The sequence below is a fragment of the Canis lupus genome, chromosome 2 (assembly GCF_048164855.1).
Source record: "Canis lupus baileyi chromosome 2, mCanLup2.hap1, whole genome shotgun sequence".
Taxonomy (NCBI): Eukaryota; Metazoa; Chordata; class Mammalia; order Carnivora; family Canidae; genus Canis; species Canis lupus.
In genome coordinates this window covers 7,476,788-7,494,319 of record NC_132839.1, presented here as the reverse complement: position 1 = coordinate 7,494,319, position 17,532 = coordinate 7,476,788, and the positions used below count along the sequence as shown (strand labels likewise).

Here is a 17,532-nt window from a genome sequence, read left to right as displayed (position 1 = left end):
TTGTGGGGAGAGGGAATTTCCCTTCTTGTAGATAAGCAACATACAATATCGCAGATCCTTGCCTTAGGCCCAGGTGAAAACTTGTATCATAGGTGCATACAGTTGACTCTTCTGTCTTAATAGTAGTTCTGTGTTAAAAAAAAAAAAAAAAAAAAAAAAATCAAGATCACCTCTGGCAAAGCAATTGTTTTTGGGAATTATTGGAGCCTGAGCAAAACAAAAATATTTAATTTAAGGGCACCCATTTTATAGATGATATAATGTAAGCTCCTAGAACAAATGAATTTATTTTATTTAACCTTGTCTTCAGCATTTACCACTTACTGTGGTATATTACTATTACATGCTCAACAAAAATATTTTACAGAGGCCAAAATATATATCTTATTAGTATCAGGGCTGGTATTATAATGCAAGTCTCTCAACTTCTAAAATGATCTCTTAAATATTTTTTCTTTTTTTTTTTTTTTCTTTTTAATTTAGGAGACAGAATGTCTTTAAATCTAGAATCTCAGGCTTCGTTGCGGTCCTGAGTCTGCCTGTAAAAATCATGTGGAAGATAGTTTATTATGAATCTTTTGTCATAATCTTTTATTTAAAGAATTGCCTTTAACATTTTACATACTTAAGTACCTAGTTATATCTATTTTACCTCTGTGAAAAAGGAAACCACAGACCCCACATGAAGCCATTTGTATTAAGAGCCACATTTGTTTGTTTCAAGTTTTTATTTAAATTCCATTTAGTAGCATACAGTGGAATATTAGCTTCAAGGTTAGAACTCATCATTTACATATAACATTTAGTGCTCTTCTCCAGTGTCTTCTTTAATCCCCATCATCAATTTAGCCCATCCACTGTCTTTCTCCCTCTATCAATCTTCAGCAATTCTCTATATTTAAGAGTTTGTTTTATGGTTTTTCTCCCTTTTCCCCCCACATATTCATCTGTTTCTTTTCTTAAATTCCACATATGAGTGACATCATATGGCACTTGTCTTTAACTTATTTCACATGGCGTCCTATACTCTAAGTCCATCTGTATCATTGCAAATGGCAAGACTTCATTCTTTTTGATGACTCAGTAATATTCCATTTTCTGTATATACCACCTCTTTATCCACTCATCAGTTGATGGACATTTGGACTTGCTCCAAAATGTGGCTATTGTTTGCTTTGTTTTTAATTTGGCTATTGTTAATAATGCTGCTATAAACATCATGGTGTGTATGTCCCTTTGAATCACTATTTTTGCATTCTTCAGGTAAATACCTAGTAGTACAATTGCTGGGTCATAGGATATTTCTTCCATACTGTTTTCCAGAGTGATTGCACCAGTTTGCATTCCCACCAACAGTGCAAAAGGGTTTTCCTTTTTCCACATCCCTGCCAACACCTGTCAGTAACACATTTCCATTTGGTGTTAATTTTATCCATTCTAACAGATGTGAAGTGGTATCTCATTGTGGTGTTAATTTGTAGTTCCCTGATGATGTTGACCATCTTTTCATGTATCTGTTAGTGTCTGTAAGTTGTCTTTGGAAAAATGTCTATTCATGTCTTCTGCCCATTTCTTAACTGGATTATTTTTTTTGGGGGGGTGGTTATGAGTTCTTGATATTGGATACTAACACTTTATCAGGTATGTCATTTGTAAAGGTAGCTTTCTAGTTTTGTGGATAGTTTCCTGAACTATGCAAAATGTTTTTTTTATCTTGATGAAGTCCCAATAGTTCATTTTTGCTTTTGTTTTCCCTGCCTTAGCTAATAAGAAATTTCTACGGCAACAGTCAAAGAGGTTGCTACCTGTGTTCTTCTCTAGGATTTGGATGTATTCCTGTCTCACATTTAAGTCTTTCATCCACTTTTAATTTGTTTTTTGTGTATGGTGTGAGGAAATGGTCCAGTTTTTCCAACACCATTTGTTGAAGAGACTGTCTTTTTCCCCAGGGGATATCCTTTCCTGCTTTGCTGAAGATTAGAGCTGTGGGTCCATTTCTGGGATTCTGTTCCATGGGTCAATGTGTCTGTCTTTGTGCCCTTATCATATCTTGATCATTAGAGCTTTATACTATAACTTGAAGTCTGGAATGGTAAAGTCTCCAGCTTTTTCTTTTTCAAGGTTGCTTTGGCTATTTGTGGTCTTTTGTGGTTCGTACAAATTTTAGCATTGTTTATTCCAGTTCCGTGAAATGCTGCAATTTCAACTCCCCCAGGAAAGTAATCTTTAACTAGTTAACCTGGAATGTCCCGGTCATCACTAGGGAATTAAATAATATAGTCTTTGCTAAAAATTTTAATTTCCTTTTTCCACTCCCTCTCTACCTTATAACAAAATAAAACAAAACTTTTCTGGAGCTTGATGGGTGATGGAGCTCTTTTCTATTTGCTAGATGGGAGGGATGCTGACTAGTGAATCATTTTAATAAATTTTAAGTAAATATAATAAAACCAGTTAGATCTTCACTTTTATTCAGCTGTTTTTTGTTTTGTTATTGTTATTTAACCAATTTAGTGGCAGCAACAGGATCCAGAACAGACAGATGTTGGCTTTGGGGAACAAGAAGAAATATCCTAAGAACCCTCTGAGTTCACAGTCTCTCACTGTTACCAAAGGCCTTGGGTAAGTTCACTCTCAGTTCTGAGCTCCATTGTCTTTGCTTCTTGCTCCCAGTCTATTTGATTTTCCCTTATAATTCAGGGCAGCTTAAACTGGCAGACACAATTCTCAGGTTTTTTTTTTTTTAGTGGAAAACCCTAGCCATTGCCATATTGGGAATTACTGGAGGTTACCTGCCAGAGTTGGACTGGGTCCAATTTAAAGACTGGTTTGGGTGTGGGATTAGACCAGGTCTGATTTGAGCTGGATTGAGTTCAATTTAGGAACTGTACTGGGCCCCATTTAGACTGGACTGGGTCCAGTGGGGGGCCTCAGGTGAATAAAATTTGTTTTAAATGGGATCTTTAAAAATCCAAAGAGTTAAGCGTGACACATTCTGGCACACCTGCTTATTTTATGTCTTAGCACTAGGGTTGCAGAAGCAGGAGCCATAAATATTTTCAAAAATGGCAAAATCTTACTAAGCTTGTTTTGTGTCTTGAAGAATTTGGCTTGGTAACTAATATGTTGGGGGCATCAAAATAAGGCCAGACAGAAATGTAGGCTACACTCCATTTATAGCTGGGTTCCAACCAAACTGCTGCCAGCCCTCAGGATAATTACAAACTAGAGTCCCACAGGCCATTAAGAGGAGCAACCCCATTTGATAAGATCATTTAAGAAGTGTACTTAGAAGCAGACTTCAAAATTCCAAAAATAGTTTCATTGCAGAAAGCTGATAAAAAAAAAAAAAAAAAAGATGCAAAGAAGTACCTATTGCAAAAGACTGTAAGATGGACTCTTGCTGCTTCCCTCTCTTCTCCTTTACTTAAATACTCATTCTAGTGGTCTGTTTGAAATGCCTTTTACGCAAGTGTAAACAAAAGTCCACCAAATTAATGGGTCTAAAAACACCTCAGTATCTACCTTCAAATAAGCACCCCCCTTTATGCCTCTCCCAGAGTTGATGAGACTCTGAGGGGTTTTCTGATAAACTTCTGCATTAGTCTCTTGAACGGCCAAGGGAAAACTAGAATAAACAAAACAAATTTATTCTAACACAGATAGATGGTTAGGTCATTCCTTCAACATCCAGGCTAAGATTCAATTCTTTGAGGAATTAAAAGCAACTGTCTTTAGGTTAATAAAACTGGAAACTCAGCTCAAAAGGCACTCCAGAGTTTATCTCTGTTTACTTTTTATCTCAAAGGGCTTGTAAATTACTGGGCTTACAAATCCAAATTCTTGGAGGAACTTGCATTCTTTCCCTATGTCTCTGAAAATAAAAATACAAACTTTAGGGAGATAATTCTTATCAGAAGTATAATGGGGAAATGTCCTTTGAATGAAAAATCATGTCTTCTCTAAAACGATTTAGTAGAAAAATCTCAGGCCATCTGAGCAGATCTCTTTAAGTTGTTACATCTGTCAGAAAAAGTTTGGGTCCCACTGTTATCCAACAACCAATGAGTTTTGCCTTATCATAGCCATCTCATGGCTAAAAATTTTTAAACAATAACTGTAAGATCTCTGTATGTTTATGTGTGCCTATTATAGATTCGTGACATTTTCTACTTCTGAGTGGTCTCACTAAAATTAATTTATCAGAGGTCTATTGGATTGTTTAAAAATGAGCACTGGAAAATTAAGCACTTATCTTAAAAATATAATAGAAACTAACCCCAAAGTTTTCAAGTTCACATGATTTTCAGCAAATAAAAACTAATTTGGTGGTTTAATATATAAAGACATGTCAGAGTTATCAACATTGGATATAATGCAGACATAACATTTTATTTTGGGTTTATTAGTTGAATGAGCTCATATTAGATCTTGAGAAATCTGTCAAAAAAAGTAGCTTTGAATGATGGTTGATTTGGTCTAATGTCCCATGAGGTTTTTGTGGGTAATCGAAACACAGTTGTTGGGAGCAAGTGATTTAGATAGATATAAGATAAAAAGTTAACCTAACTTTTTAACCTCTTAACAATAATTGTGTTTTACATCTACTTAAAAATACTTTCCAAATCTTTTTGGTAACCTGAAACTTAAAATAGTGATATATTAGGTACCGAACATAGGTTTATCTACTCTTCCTTATCACAGAGAAATTAAAGATACATTTGAGTTTTTTAGGAAGCATTTTTTGTCTTTTATTCAAAAGTTGTACCATGAAGAAGCTTGTTTCTAGAAATTATGAAATGTATTCAAAAATTTGTCAACCTGAAAGAATGCTACTCTAATAGTTCACAAATGATTGCTACTTGGTTTTCTTAATTTTACTTAGGAACCTTTAATTTCTAAAATTAAGCAAACTAAGGGCTAAGAATTCTAATTAAAATATGTGAATAAAACTATTAGAAATAAGAGGAACCTCTCTGAATGCAAAAAAAAAAAAAAAAGAAGAAGAAGAAGGAAGGAAGTGTGTATACTTTAGGTAATAAAAGTTAAGAATGGAAATTCATTTTTGTTGAGGGAAAAGAAAGTAATGTTGTCCTAAAGTAAATGTAGTTATTTGAAAGGAGGAAAATAGAGACAAAATCCAAAGGCAAAAAGTTACAGATTTGTGGCAAAGGAATCTCTGAAAAGTAAGTTTAATGAAAAGTAAGCTTAGTCAAGCTGGCTAAGATAGATATAAATAAGAGTTTGAATATTTAAAGGACACTGATAAAAATTTAAATTCATTTTTTTTTCCTCCGTTAAAAGGACAAAGTTTTCTTAGGTTGTTTAACTTTATTGTAATCGGCCTAGAAAAACAAAGATTCTGTGTTTTGTCTTCATCAGGTTGTTGGTTACTTAAGTAAACTCAGCCTTCCTGATATTAAAAGAGCTAAGTTTTGCTCAAGACTATGTAACTTTCTGTATTTACCTGTGAAGTCTTATCACTTTGGTTACATAGAAAACTCTTGCTTCACAGTCACCTATGGTCCTATTTAGTCAAGTGTCCAAATCCAAATTCTAAAGTGAATAATTTTGACCACAAATTAACTTTGAAATATTGCAGGGAGTACCTGGAACATTTCAAGAATTTGTTTTCTCATAGGAAGTTTAATATTAAACTAATGTGGCTTATTTGGTTTGCTAAATTATATGGAGAGCATTGTCAAATAGGTAATGCTAAACCTTCTTAGCTTACATTGTGTGGGTAAATATATATATTATAGTCATATTAATATTAGTGTTGTACAAATTGTAAAAAAATTATCAGGATATATCAAAATTTTAATGCTATCAGTCATAATCTTAACAATGTTTTATGACCTAGAAATAACCCAAATTTTTTTGTTAACTATATTATGAGTTCTAATCAGACCTTTGAAATGGCTGTTTACCAACAGTTCTTGTTTTATTCAGATGCTTTTACAAAAATTTTCAGGGAAATTTATGGAAAGGAATCTGAGAAGTCTGTTAGAATACAAGTTTTTGGTGACTTTCATATCATACGACTGAACTGAGTAAGAATTCCCAGAACTAATGGAAAAATGAACAAGCAGAATGAGTAACAGAGGTCAAAATGAAATGAGGAAGAGGACCCTAATTTTTGTGACTTCTCGTTTTAAATATTCCTGGCTGTATGTTTTACTTTATTAGGCCTTAGGAAGCCTTTTAAGCCCATGAACAATTCAGTGAGATATACTTAATCTCTCCAAAATTCAAAAACTCTTGATCTTTTAAGGTTTTCTTAAAATCTATTCTATCACTCTAAATTGACAAAATGATCCAATCAAAAAGCAAAGTAATTATTCATAGATATGTGTGTATTGCCATTTTGTTACTTGTTTTGTGGTTTCTCAAGATTCTTTTTCTGGTCTTTTTTCTCCTTTATGTTTATGTTTGACAAAAGTTACTTACATAAGTTCAATGAGAATCTGTTCTTCCCATGATGGAACACGTTTGAAAATAATGGTTATATTTGACTGGAATATCCTATATGAGAGAGATGAGGGCAAAAAAACAGTTACTTTGCTTACAAGCTTCCAGCAAAGTCATTTTAAAAAAAGAGTTTAAGTGGTCAATTACTATTCCTGGGATACACATATGTAATCAGGCAAAGTTTAATGCAAACATATTTTGCTATTAAAAAATGGAGAGTGATTATATAGAGAAATAAATATTTTTATACTTTTGTATTAGGTTCTAATCCTGTTGAGGTTCCAGTATACTTGTAAACTGAACTACATCCTAAATTCTTCTCCTTTTTGTAAAAATCTGTCTTTGACTCTTCAAACTAACATTTCCATTTGTATCCTACCCTTCAGATTTGGATTCAGTAAAACAAAGACTGCCCTTGAATCTCCTTGAGACTTACTGTAGCAAACATTCCTCCCCAGTCAGTAGCAGCCAAACCTCAGGGACTTAACCCTTGGACATGCATCTCATAACTGCAAAAGGCTCCACGTGACAGATTCCAGAGACCTTCTGATCAAATGGATAGGAGGAGAAGTAGCTGACTTTGAGGTAAACTGAATCCTTCCAAGATTACAACTTCATGTTTTACACACGAAATCCTTTCTTCTTTCCTTTTTTCCCTTTCCTGTGACACAGGCCTCAGTCCATTTCTAACAGGGTAACGTTTGCCTTTTAGAACCCTGGATTTGACATCAAAACCTGCTATTTGTCCATTAGCAATGCCACCTTAGTGAGAGTATTTTGTGCACCAACAAGGTTTGCCTTTGTGAGGGTTGTCATTTTCCTTGGGCTTATGCATGCCTAATGATTAAAGAAAATGGCTTAAAAATCATGAACCTGAAGTTATGACCTGTGAATACCACACACACAAAAAATCAACAAAAGCTGCAAGAAATACAGTGCAGTAGCTCAGAGTGGCGCTAATGCCTTATATTTTGATCACATCTCTCACTTAAGCTGAGAGTCTATGTTAAGAGCCCCATGTCAGAAAACCAAGACTTACTCCCTAACCTGACTGTAGTTTCAACTCCCCCAGGAATGTAACATTTAACCAGTTAACCTGGAATTTCCTGGTCATCACTAGGAAATTTACTGATAGACCCCTCCTGTTCCTCTTAAGAGAACAACCTTGCCTAAAAACAATGTATTCTTTGCTAATAATTTACTTTTTACCACTCCCTCGCTACCTCTAAAGCCTTTCCTTTTCTGCAGCTCGATGGAGTTCCTGTTTGCTAGGTGGGATGCTAATTCACGAATTATTTAGTAAAGCCAATTACATCTTTAAATTTACTTAGTTGGATTTTGTTGTTTAAACCTAAAATAGCCTGAAGAAGTAGCACTTATACCACATCTCATAGATGAGGGATCAGAGGTTCCAAGGTGACAGAAATAGAAGGGGTCAACAACGAACTTAATTCTGGAACTCTTTGCCACTGAGACGTGTACTTCAAGGGAAAGCTTACAATACCCAAGTTTTTGATTGAAAACAATTTGAATCTTAGTTTTCAATCTATTTTTAACCCTTGCTAATGAAAGAAATATGTAAAGCTATTAAATGCCGACAATAGCCTTGCCTTCTCTCCACTGCTATTGTTGATTTGTTTCCTTCTTTACTATTGTTAAAAAAAAAAATAATAAATTCAATTGAGTAAACTCAAAGATGATATTGGCTTTATTTAATGATTCATGAATCAACCATTATTCTTTCTAACAAATAGAAAGGAACTCTGCAAAGCTTCAGAAAAGAGAAGGTTTTTAAAGGCACAGAGGGAGTGGAAAAGAAATTTATTAGCACAGGGTGGATTGTTTCAGGCTAGGTAACCTACTGATGGGGAACAGAGGGGTCTTATCAGGGATTACCTCACCAGTGCTGACCAGGTAATTCCTGGTTGATTAGGTAAAGGTTACATTCCTGAGAAAGGCTGAAAAGGCAATTATATTAGGTATTAAATCTTGATTTGCTGATGTGGGGCTAAACACAAGTGATTCTATTTTGGGTCTGTTGTTTCTTTTTAGCATTATCAAAGCCTTAGTAAGAAATTGAAGTACTTTAGAGATACCATGCAATATAAATAATATTAAATGAACATGTTTTGTACCCAAATTCCAGCTTAAAAATTGAAATGTTTCCAAATTGTTGGGGCTCTTTACATAATTCATGTAAATACACTCCATTCACTACCTCTTCCTTCACTGTATAGCCACCATTCTTAATAAAGTGGTTATCATTCCCAACCAATATTACAGGAAATGAAAATTTATTTATGCAGTATTTATAATCAGTGGATATAAAACACTATAATAGGTTTTTTGTTTCATTTTGTGTAATATGTTTTTAAATAAAAACAAATCTGAACTCTGCCAAGAAAAGACTATCTGAAAAGACTATTGCAGTAAGAAAAACACCTAGACATTGAGATCTGCAAGTATTTCAAAATCAAACAGAAAAGATTTATATAGAGAATAGTAAGCAGGGTCAAAGAGAGTCAGCAAGACCTGAGAGGGAAAAAGGTGGCCTAACACTTAATGTTCCTTCCTGTTGCCAGCTGATCATCAGAATGAGCTTTAAAGGGAATATGTTCTATCCCTTTAGTATACCTTAGAATCCTGAGTAAGATAGAGTTCATAGGACAATGGGGAGACAGGAAGCCTGACAAAATTTTGGCCAAGCCACATCAGTGAATTAGTAAATAGGCAAGTGTGCACACCTTGGCCATCCCCTCTATGTTTAAGATAGACAATTCCTGTCTTTAAATATTATTCAAGATGCATAAGAATTGTGAAGTTGGAATTTGTGGTTTCCAGGGTTAGATTGGCCTTAGCTTTTTTTTTTTTTTTTTTTTTTTTTTGGCTTGATGGACTAATTGTATCATCTGTTGAGCATGGTTTTGGACTATGAGTAGTTAGAACATTTAAGAGATCAATAACTTGGTGGGAACTATGCCTAAGAATATAGTAGAGAAGGAGTTGACCAAGGTGTCGACAGGGGAAGCTCCTAAGATTCCCCATTCCATGGTGCACCAACAGAAAATAGCTGTGTGACTCCCACACATGAGGCAAATGAGAAAATAATCACATAAAAATTGATTCCAGGGGCTGATGTACGTCTACTCAGAAACTAGGTAAGCTGGTAGACACCACTCCTGCTGTCTCCCTGCATCCTGCCCCAACTCAACAGAAAAATCCCTGGAAGGAGCTTGCATACACATCTGCACCCCAGCTTTTGCAATTACAGCCAAGAGACAGGTCTACAAATGTCTGATTCTGATAGCTGAAGGGGCTTCCATTCATGAGTCCCACAGGACTGTAGCAAACAAAGAAGCAGTTGTTAACCAGCTATCTCACCAGGGCTCTGCACAAGAGGGAGCCACCAAAATTGCCCATTCCCCGGTCTTTCACTAAAGTCTTAATAAATTTAAAAAGGTTGAAATCTCACCATGTATTCTCTCCCAACCACAATAGTATAAACCTAAAAATCAATTACATGCTGGAAAACTTACAAATATGTGGAGATTAAACAACATGTCCCTGAACAACAGATGGATCAAGAAAAAAACCAAAGGGGAAATCAAATAGTATCATGAGACGAATAAATGGAAATGGCAATACAACATACCATAAACTCAGAACAAAAAGCATTCCTAAGAAGGATATTTATAGAGATAAATGCTACATTAAGAAACAAATATCTCAAACAATCTGGCTTTATTCCTCAAGAAAAAGAAGAGCAAATTAAGCCCAAAGTTATCAGAATGAAATAAATAACAAAGAGCAAAAATAAATGAAATAGAGACAAAAAGATCAGTAAAACTAAGAGCTATTTAAAAAAAAAAAAGATAAAATCAACAAAATGTTAGCTAGACATACCCAAGATAAAAGATTAGAACTCATATCAAATTCTAATGATAGAGAAGACATTACAACTGATAATATACATATACAATTATATGCCAACAAAGTGGACAACATGAAATAAATGGATAAAATCCCCAAAACACAACACATCAAGACTAACTCATGGAAAAAAAAAAAAAAAAAGACAATTTGAAGAGACCAATTACTAAAGTTTCTCAAGGAAGAAAGTGTAGGACCAGATGGCTTCATTGGTGAAATCTAAGAAGAGTTTTAAGAGGAATTAATACTAATCCTTCTCAAACTCTTTCAGAATACAGAAGAGGAAGGAATACTTTTTTCTTTTTAATTATACTGCCTTCACAAAAAATACATGGGAGTTAATTTTGTTCATTATTATTTTGCCAGTTGCTATCTCCATGACCTAATTTTGTTCTCTTAAATACATTTTATTTATTTTTGAAAACACTTAAAGTCAGGCTAACGCACAGTGTAATATTAGTTTGAGGTGTACAATACAGTGACTCAACACTTCCATACATCACAACATGTACACACTCTTCATATCCATCACCTATTTCACTCATCCCCTCACTCACCTCCCCTCTGGTCACTATCAGTTTGTTCACACACACACACACACACACACACACACATATATATGACTACATATATATATGTATTGATCAATAGATACTTGGGCTGTTTCTGTAATTTGGCTATTGTAGAGAATTCTGCTACAAACATGAGGTGCATGTACCCCTTTGAATTAGTATGTTGTTTTCTTTGGATAAATAACTAGTAATGTGATTGCTTGGTCAAAAAGGTAGTTCTATTTTTAACATTTTGAGGAACTTTCATACTGTTTCCCATAGTGGCTGTACTAGTTTGCACTCGCACCAACCTTTCTCCTTTCTCCACGTCCTTGCCAATACCTGTTTTTTCTTGTGCTGTTGATTTTAGACTTTCTGACAGGTGAGAAATGATAACTCATTGTACTTTTGATTTGTGTTTCCCTGATAATCAGTGATGTTGAGCATCTTTCCATGTGTCCATTGGCCATCAGTTCTGTCTTCTTTGGGAAAATATCTATTCATTTCTTAACTGGATTATTCTTTTTTTTTTTTTTTTGGTGTTGAGTTTTATAAGTTCTTTATATATTTTGGATACTAATCCTTTATCATATCTAATTTGCAATTATCTTCTCTGATTCCATAGGTTGCCTTTTAGATTTATTGTTTCCTTCACAGAAGCTGTTTATTTCGGTTAAGTGTCCCAATAGTTTAAAAAATATTTGTTTCTTTTGCCTTGGGAGACCTTACTAGAAAGAAGTTGCTATGGCTGATGTCAGAGAAATTGCTGCTTCTGTACTCCCTAGGATTTTTTTTTTTTTGTTTGTTTCAGGTCTTGAATACATTTTGAATTTGTGTATGGTAAAATTAAGTGGTCCAGTTTCATTCTTTTCCACGTTGTCCAGTTTTCCCAACACTATGTTGAAGAGACATTCTTTTCCCCAATGGAAATTAACCATATAATTGTAAGGTCATTTCTGTGTTTTCTATTCCTTTCCACTGATCTGTGTGTCCATATTTGTGCCAGTACCATAATGTTTTAAATACTACGGCTTTGTAATATAAAGTCTGGAATTGTGGTGCCTCCAGCTTTTTCTTTTTCAGAGTAGCTTTGGCTATTTGGGGTCTTTTGTGTTTCCATATACATTTTAGGAATGTTTGTTCTAGCTCTGAGAAAAAATGCTGGTGGTATCATTAAATATGCAGTGATTGCATTAAATATGTAGATTGCTTTTGGTAATATAAACATTTTAACAATATTTGTTCTTCCAACCTATGAGCTGGAATGTCTATTTTTTTGTGTGTCATCAGTATTTTATAGCTTTTAGTGTACATTCACCTCTTTGGTTAGGTTTTGTCCTAGGTATCTTACTATTTTTGGAGAAATTATAAATACTATTGATTCCCTAATTTCTTTTTCTTGCTTTATTATTTGTGTATAAAAATGCAACAGATTTCTGTACGTTGATTTTTGTATCCTGTGACTCTACTGAATTCATTTATCAGTTCTAGCAGGGTTTTTTTGTTGTTGTTGTTGTTTGTTTTTGGTAGAATCTTTAGGGTTTTCTGTATATAGCATCATGTCATCCACAAATAATGAGAGTTTTACTTCTTCTTTTTCAACCTAAATGCCTTTTATTTCTTTTTGTTGTCTGACTGGTGTGAATTGGACTTCCAGTACTATGTTAATAACAATGATGAGGGTAGAGATCCCTGTCTTGTTCCTGACTGTAGAAGAAAAGCTCTCAGTTTTCCTCCATTGAGGATGATACTAGCTGTGGGTTTTCATAAATGCCCTTTTTATATTGAGATATGTTCCCTCTAAACCTACTTTTTTGAGGGGTTTTATCATGAAAGGATGTACTTTACCAAATGCTTTTACCGCATCTATTGAAACTATTAAAATGATCATATGGTTCTCATCCTTTCTTTTATTAATGTGGTATATTACATTGATTTGCAAATACTGAGCCACACTTATAACCCAGGAATAAATCCCACTTGGTGTATTGTTGGATTTGGTTTGCTAGGATTTCATTGAAATTTTTTCATCCATTTTCTTCAGGGATATTGGTCTGTAGTTCTTTTTTTCAGTGGTGTCTTTATCTGGCTTTGGTATCAGCGTAGTTCCTAGAAAAAATTGGAAGTTTCCCTTCCTTTTCTATTTTTTTGGAATAATTTAGGAAGCATAGGCACTAACTCATCTTTATATGTTTGCTAGAATTTGCCTATGAAGCTATCTGGCCCTGGAATATTGTTTGTTGGTAGTTTTTTTTTGATTACTAATTCAATTTCTTTACTGGTTATCAGTATGTTCAAGTTTTCTATTTATTCCTGTTCCAGTTTTGGTAATTTATAGGTTTCTAGAAACACTTTCAAGCTCAGAAGGCCCATATTACCCTGAGTAAAGCCAGACCAAAAAAAAAAAAAAAATAGGTCACTATCTCTGTTGGGCATCCTCAATAAAATATTACTGTATTCAACAGTACATTATGAGGATCATACACCTTGATCGAGTGTTATTTATTCCTGGGATTGCATTATGGTTCAACTTCTACAAATCAATGAATATGACATACCACATTAAGAAAATGATAAAAATCATGTGATCATTTCAATTGATACAGAAAAAGCATTTGACAAAACATCATTTTATTATAAAAACCCTCAACAAACTGGGTATAGAGGGAACATAATTCAACATTATAAAGGCCATATATGATAAGCCCATAACCAACATCATTCTTAACAGTAAAAAACTAAAAGCTTTCCTTCTAAGATTCAAGATAAGGTTTTCTATTCTCACCACTTCAATGTAGTACTGGAAGTGCTAGCCAGAGCATTAAGAAAAAACAAAAACCATCCAAATTGGTAAGGAAGAAGTTAAACTGTCACAATTTACAGATGAAGTGATACTATACATAGGAAACCCAGAAGACCCAATCAAAAAACTACTAGAATTTATCAATTTAGTAAACTTGCAGGATACCAAATTAATACCCAGAAATTATTTGCATTTCTGTAGCAAAAAGAGAAATTAAGTAAACAAATCCAATTATAACTGTTACAAAAAGCATAAAACTGAAGACAGCAGGAACAAATGGAAAGATACTCTATGATCATGGATTGGAAGAATGTTGTTAAAATGTCCATACGACCCGAGGCAATCAATAGATTCAGTGCAATTCCTATCAAAATGCCACCAGCATTTTTCACACAGCTAGATCAAATAATACTAAAATTTGTATGGAACCACCAAAAACCCAAATAGTCAAAGCCATAATGAGAAAAGAATAAATCTTGGGAAAATCCCACATTTCCAGATATACTACAAAGCTGTAGTAATCAAACATCATGGCACTGGCACAAAAATAAACACATAAATCAAGGAAACAGAATACAGAGTCCATAAAGAAACCCAACTTATATGATGAATTCATCTATAACAAAGAAGACAAAGTATATACAATGGAAGAAAGCCTCTTCAATAAATGATGCTGGGAAAACTGGGCAGCTACATATAAAAAGAATGAACAGGACCACCTTCTTACACTAAAAACAAAAATAACCTCAAAATGGATTAAAGTCCTAATTGTACAACACGAAACCATAAAACACCTAGAAGAAAACATAGCCAACAATTTGATGTTTTTCTTGTTATGTCTCCTCAGAAAAGAGAAAAAAAAAAAAAAAAAAAAAAAAAAAAAAAAGCTTTTGCCTGGCACAAAAACTATCAACAAAATGAAAAGACAACCTCTTAAATGGCAGAAGATATTTGGAAATGATGTATCTGATAAGGGGTTAATATCCAAAACATACAGATAGATATACAACTTAACACCAAAACAAACAAACCAACCAAAACAAAGACAAATAATCTGTTTTAAAAATAGGCAGAGGACCTGGATAGACATTTTTCCGAAGACATCCAGATGGCCAACACAAGTATAATAAGATGATCAGCATCATTAATCATCAGAGAAATGCAAATCAAACCACAATGAGATAATCACCTTCCGTGTTTCAGAATGGCTAGAATAAAAAAAAAGACAAGAAACAACAAGTGCTGCTGAAGATATGGAGGAAAAGGAACCCTGTGCACTCCTGGTGGGGCTACAGGATGTTTCCTCCTCTTTATTATAAGGTCTTTTAGCAGATCTTTAGTTGGTTGGCCACTTTACTGGTTTAGATCTTTGTCTCCCTTCTAGCTTAGCTTCTTCAAATTTCAAAATCCTGTTCATAGTAGTATTAGTACCTACTTTAGGCAGGTATGTTAGTCAAGATTCTCCAGAGAAACAGAACCAATAGGATATATAGACCTAGATGTTAGACATAGAAAAAGATTTACTATAGAAATTGTCTTACAGTGTTATGGAGGCCAAAGAAGTCCCAAGATCTATCTTCTAAAAGCTGCTGAACCAGGAGGCCACTGGTGAGTCCAATGTATGAGAACTGGAAGCTCCAATGTTTGATGGCTAGAGAAGATGGGAGTCAGGAAAATAAAGTCAATTGGCCTTACCTCCACTTTTTTATTCTGTTTTGGCCCTCAATGATTGCATGGTACCCACCCTTACTGGTAAGGGCAGATCTTTATTCAATCTACTGATTTAAATGTTCATATCTTCTGATGACACCAGCTGTCGGGACATCTCTTAGCCCAATCATGTTGACACAAAACTATCACATAGTATATAAAGTTTTCCTTTTATTTGTTTACCATTTGTTCATGAAAATGTAAATTCTATAACAGCAGGGTCTCAATAAATTTATTACTCTATTTCAAATTTCTAGTACCAGTTATTGAGCAAGTGCTCAATAAATATTTATAGGTAGAATTTATAAGAAAGTAAATGATTATGGGGAGAAATATATATATATCTATATTACATATACTCCTATTTCATGTTTTTAGGAAACAGTAAAATATATATAATAATGCTTAACACATTATCACTGAAATGGTATCTTTGTAGAACTTGAAATAGGCTTTTTAATAATCAAAGGAGTCCATGCCTAAGTCTGTAATATTAATAAATGAGCTCAGGGATATATTAAAGAGCATAGATGATATTAACCTTAACCAATTCACATACAGATTTTAAGTATCACTTCAATAGTTATTAAGAAACCATCTAATTTAAACTTCAAAAAGTTCAAATTAACTGCTCCAAAAAGAATAAAGCATAGGGAATAATCTTTCACAAAAAATCATATCATTGTATAATTTTCCAGTGTATTCAAGTGTTTATCCATTTACAACACAGGTATGCCTGGAATGTTTTTGTTTTGTTTTTTTCACAAAATAACAGAGAAACTTACCACACCATTATATAATCAGACTTTTACTGTATAGAGGATACTATCCATGCACATAGAACAAGAATTTGTAAAATATTCTTATTTATAAACACACCCTTATTTACTTACAGAACTTTTTTATATATTTTTAATATTTGAAATATTTATGAAATAGTGTTTTTTCATGACAGTAAAGACGATATAGTCTTTCTCCACATGTGCTCATAAATCTCAATATTTACTATTTTGCGATATTCAAGAAAAAAAATGTACTATGACATTGTTACAAAATAAAGCCATTTTGCGATTATAGTTTACCTTCTTTCCAACCCAAAGCAAGCTGAACTAAATTTAGCAGTATAATATGATGTTTTTACTTTGTTTTATGGTAACATTTCCCATAAACCATATGGTTATGCAATATTTGTTAAGCATTGCTTATTGTAGAAAAATGGTTTATCCTTTTTATTGAATTCATTCATTCCAAACAATATGTCAGTTCAATAAACAGATAAATTAATACAAGACTGATTTAGAGAAGTATTTGAAAGAGACTGAAGATCACTATGCAGTCCCTTAAGGGGAGAATATATTCAAAACCTGTGGAAATGTGAATCTTAGATATTTGACTGAGTTAACTATTGAATTCAGGTTCATTAAAACTTACCATTGAATTTCTGTTTAGAATGATCAAAGTGGAAATTTTTAATATGATTTTGTCAAAAGGTTTTTATGTAATAAAACAGATTTCTTAGGTATATGACATCTGCCTCATTTTATCCCAGGAGTCCTCATAAAGAAATAAGCATATATTCATGATTTAGAGTATAGATTTCTAAGAAAATGTATCTATCTAACTACTATATTTCATTCAAAACTATATGTGCCCAAAATCTATCATAAAATTCATCACTTTATAATACAAATCTGTTCTCTGGTATTTGGAGGATTAATACAAATTTAAGATGATTTTCCCAAAGCAGAATTCAATTATATTTCTATATAAAAAATGCCAAGAACCTTTCCTTAGAGCTTTATTTACCTATGTTATTTCCCTCCTTTTTTTTTTCTTTTTAGTTTTTCTAAGAAGCAGATGCAACTGAATTCAGACAGCCTTTGATAGCTTTTTTACTACAATTTAAAACTAAGATGATCTAAGGATATCCACAGAATGGAACCATAGATATTTAGGAATTGGCTATTCACTCCTATTTTCTGTTAGCCAATTCCTCAGTACTTAGAATGGACATCCTCTAGTGATTCAGAACCCTTGATACTGCACAGCAGCACAACACTGTATGAG

General features: G+C 33.6%; 1 long non-coding RNA gene across 1 annotated transcript in view; it reads left to right on the top strand.

Moving 5' to 3' along the window:
* Positions 1–15,436, top strand: part of LOC140609813 (uncharacterized) — a 170,487-nt gene extending 155,051 nt beyond the window's left edge. The window contains exons 3-5 of the long non-coding RNA XR_012011534.1: positions 2,515–2,622; positions 6,858–7,056; positions 15,299–15,436. This is a non-coding gene — a long non-coding RNA (uncharacterized lncRNA). The remainder of the gene's footprint in view (positions 1–2,514; positions 2,623–6,857; positions 7,057–15,298) is intronic.
* Positions 15,437–17,532: the final 2,096 nt, after the last annotated feature.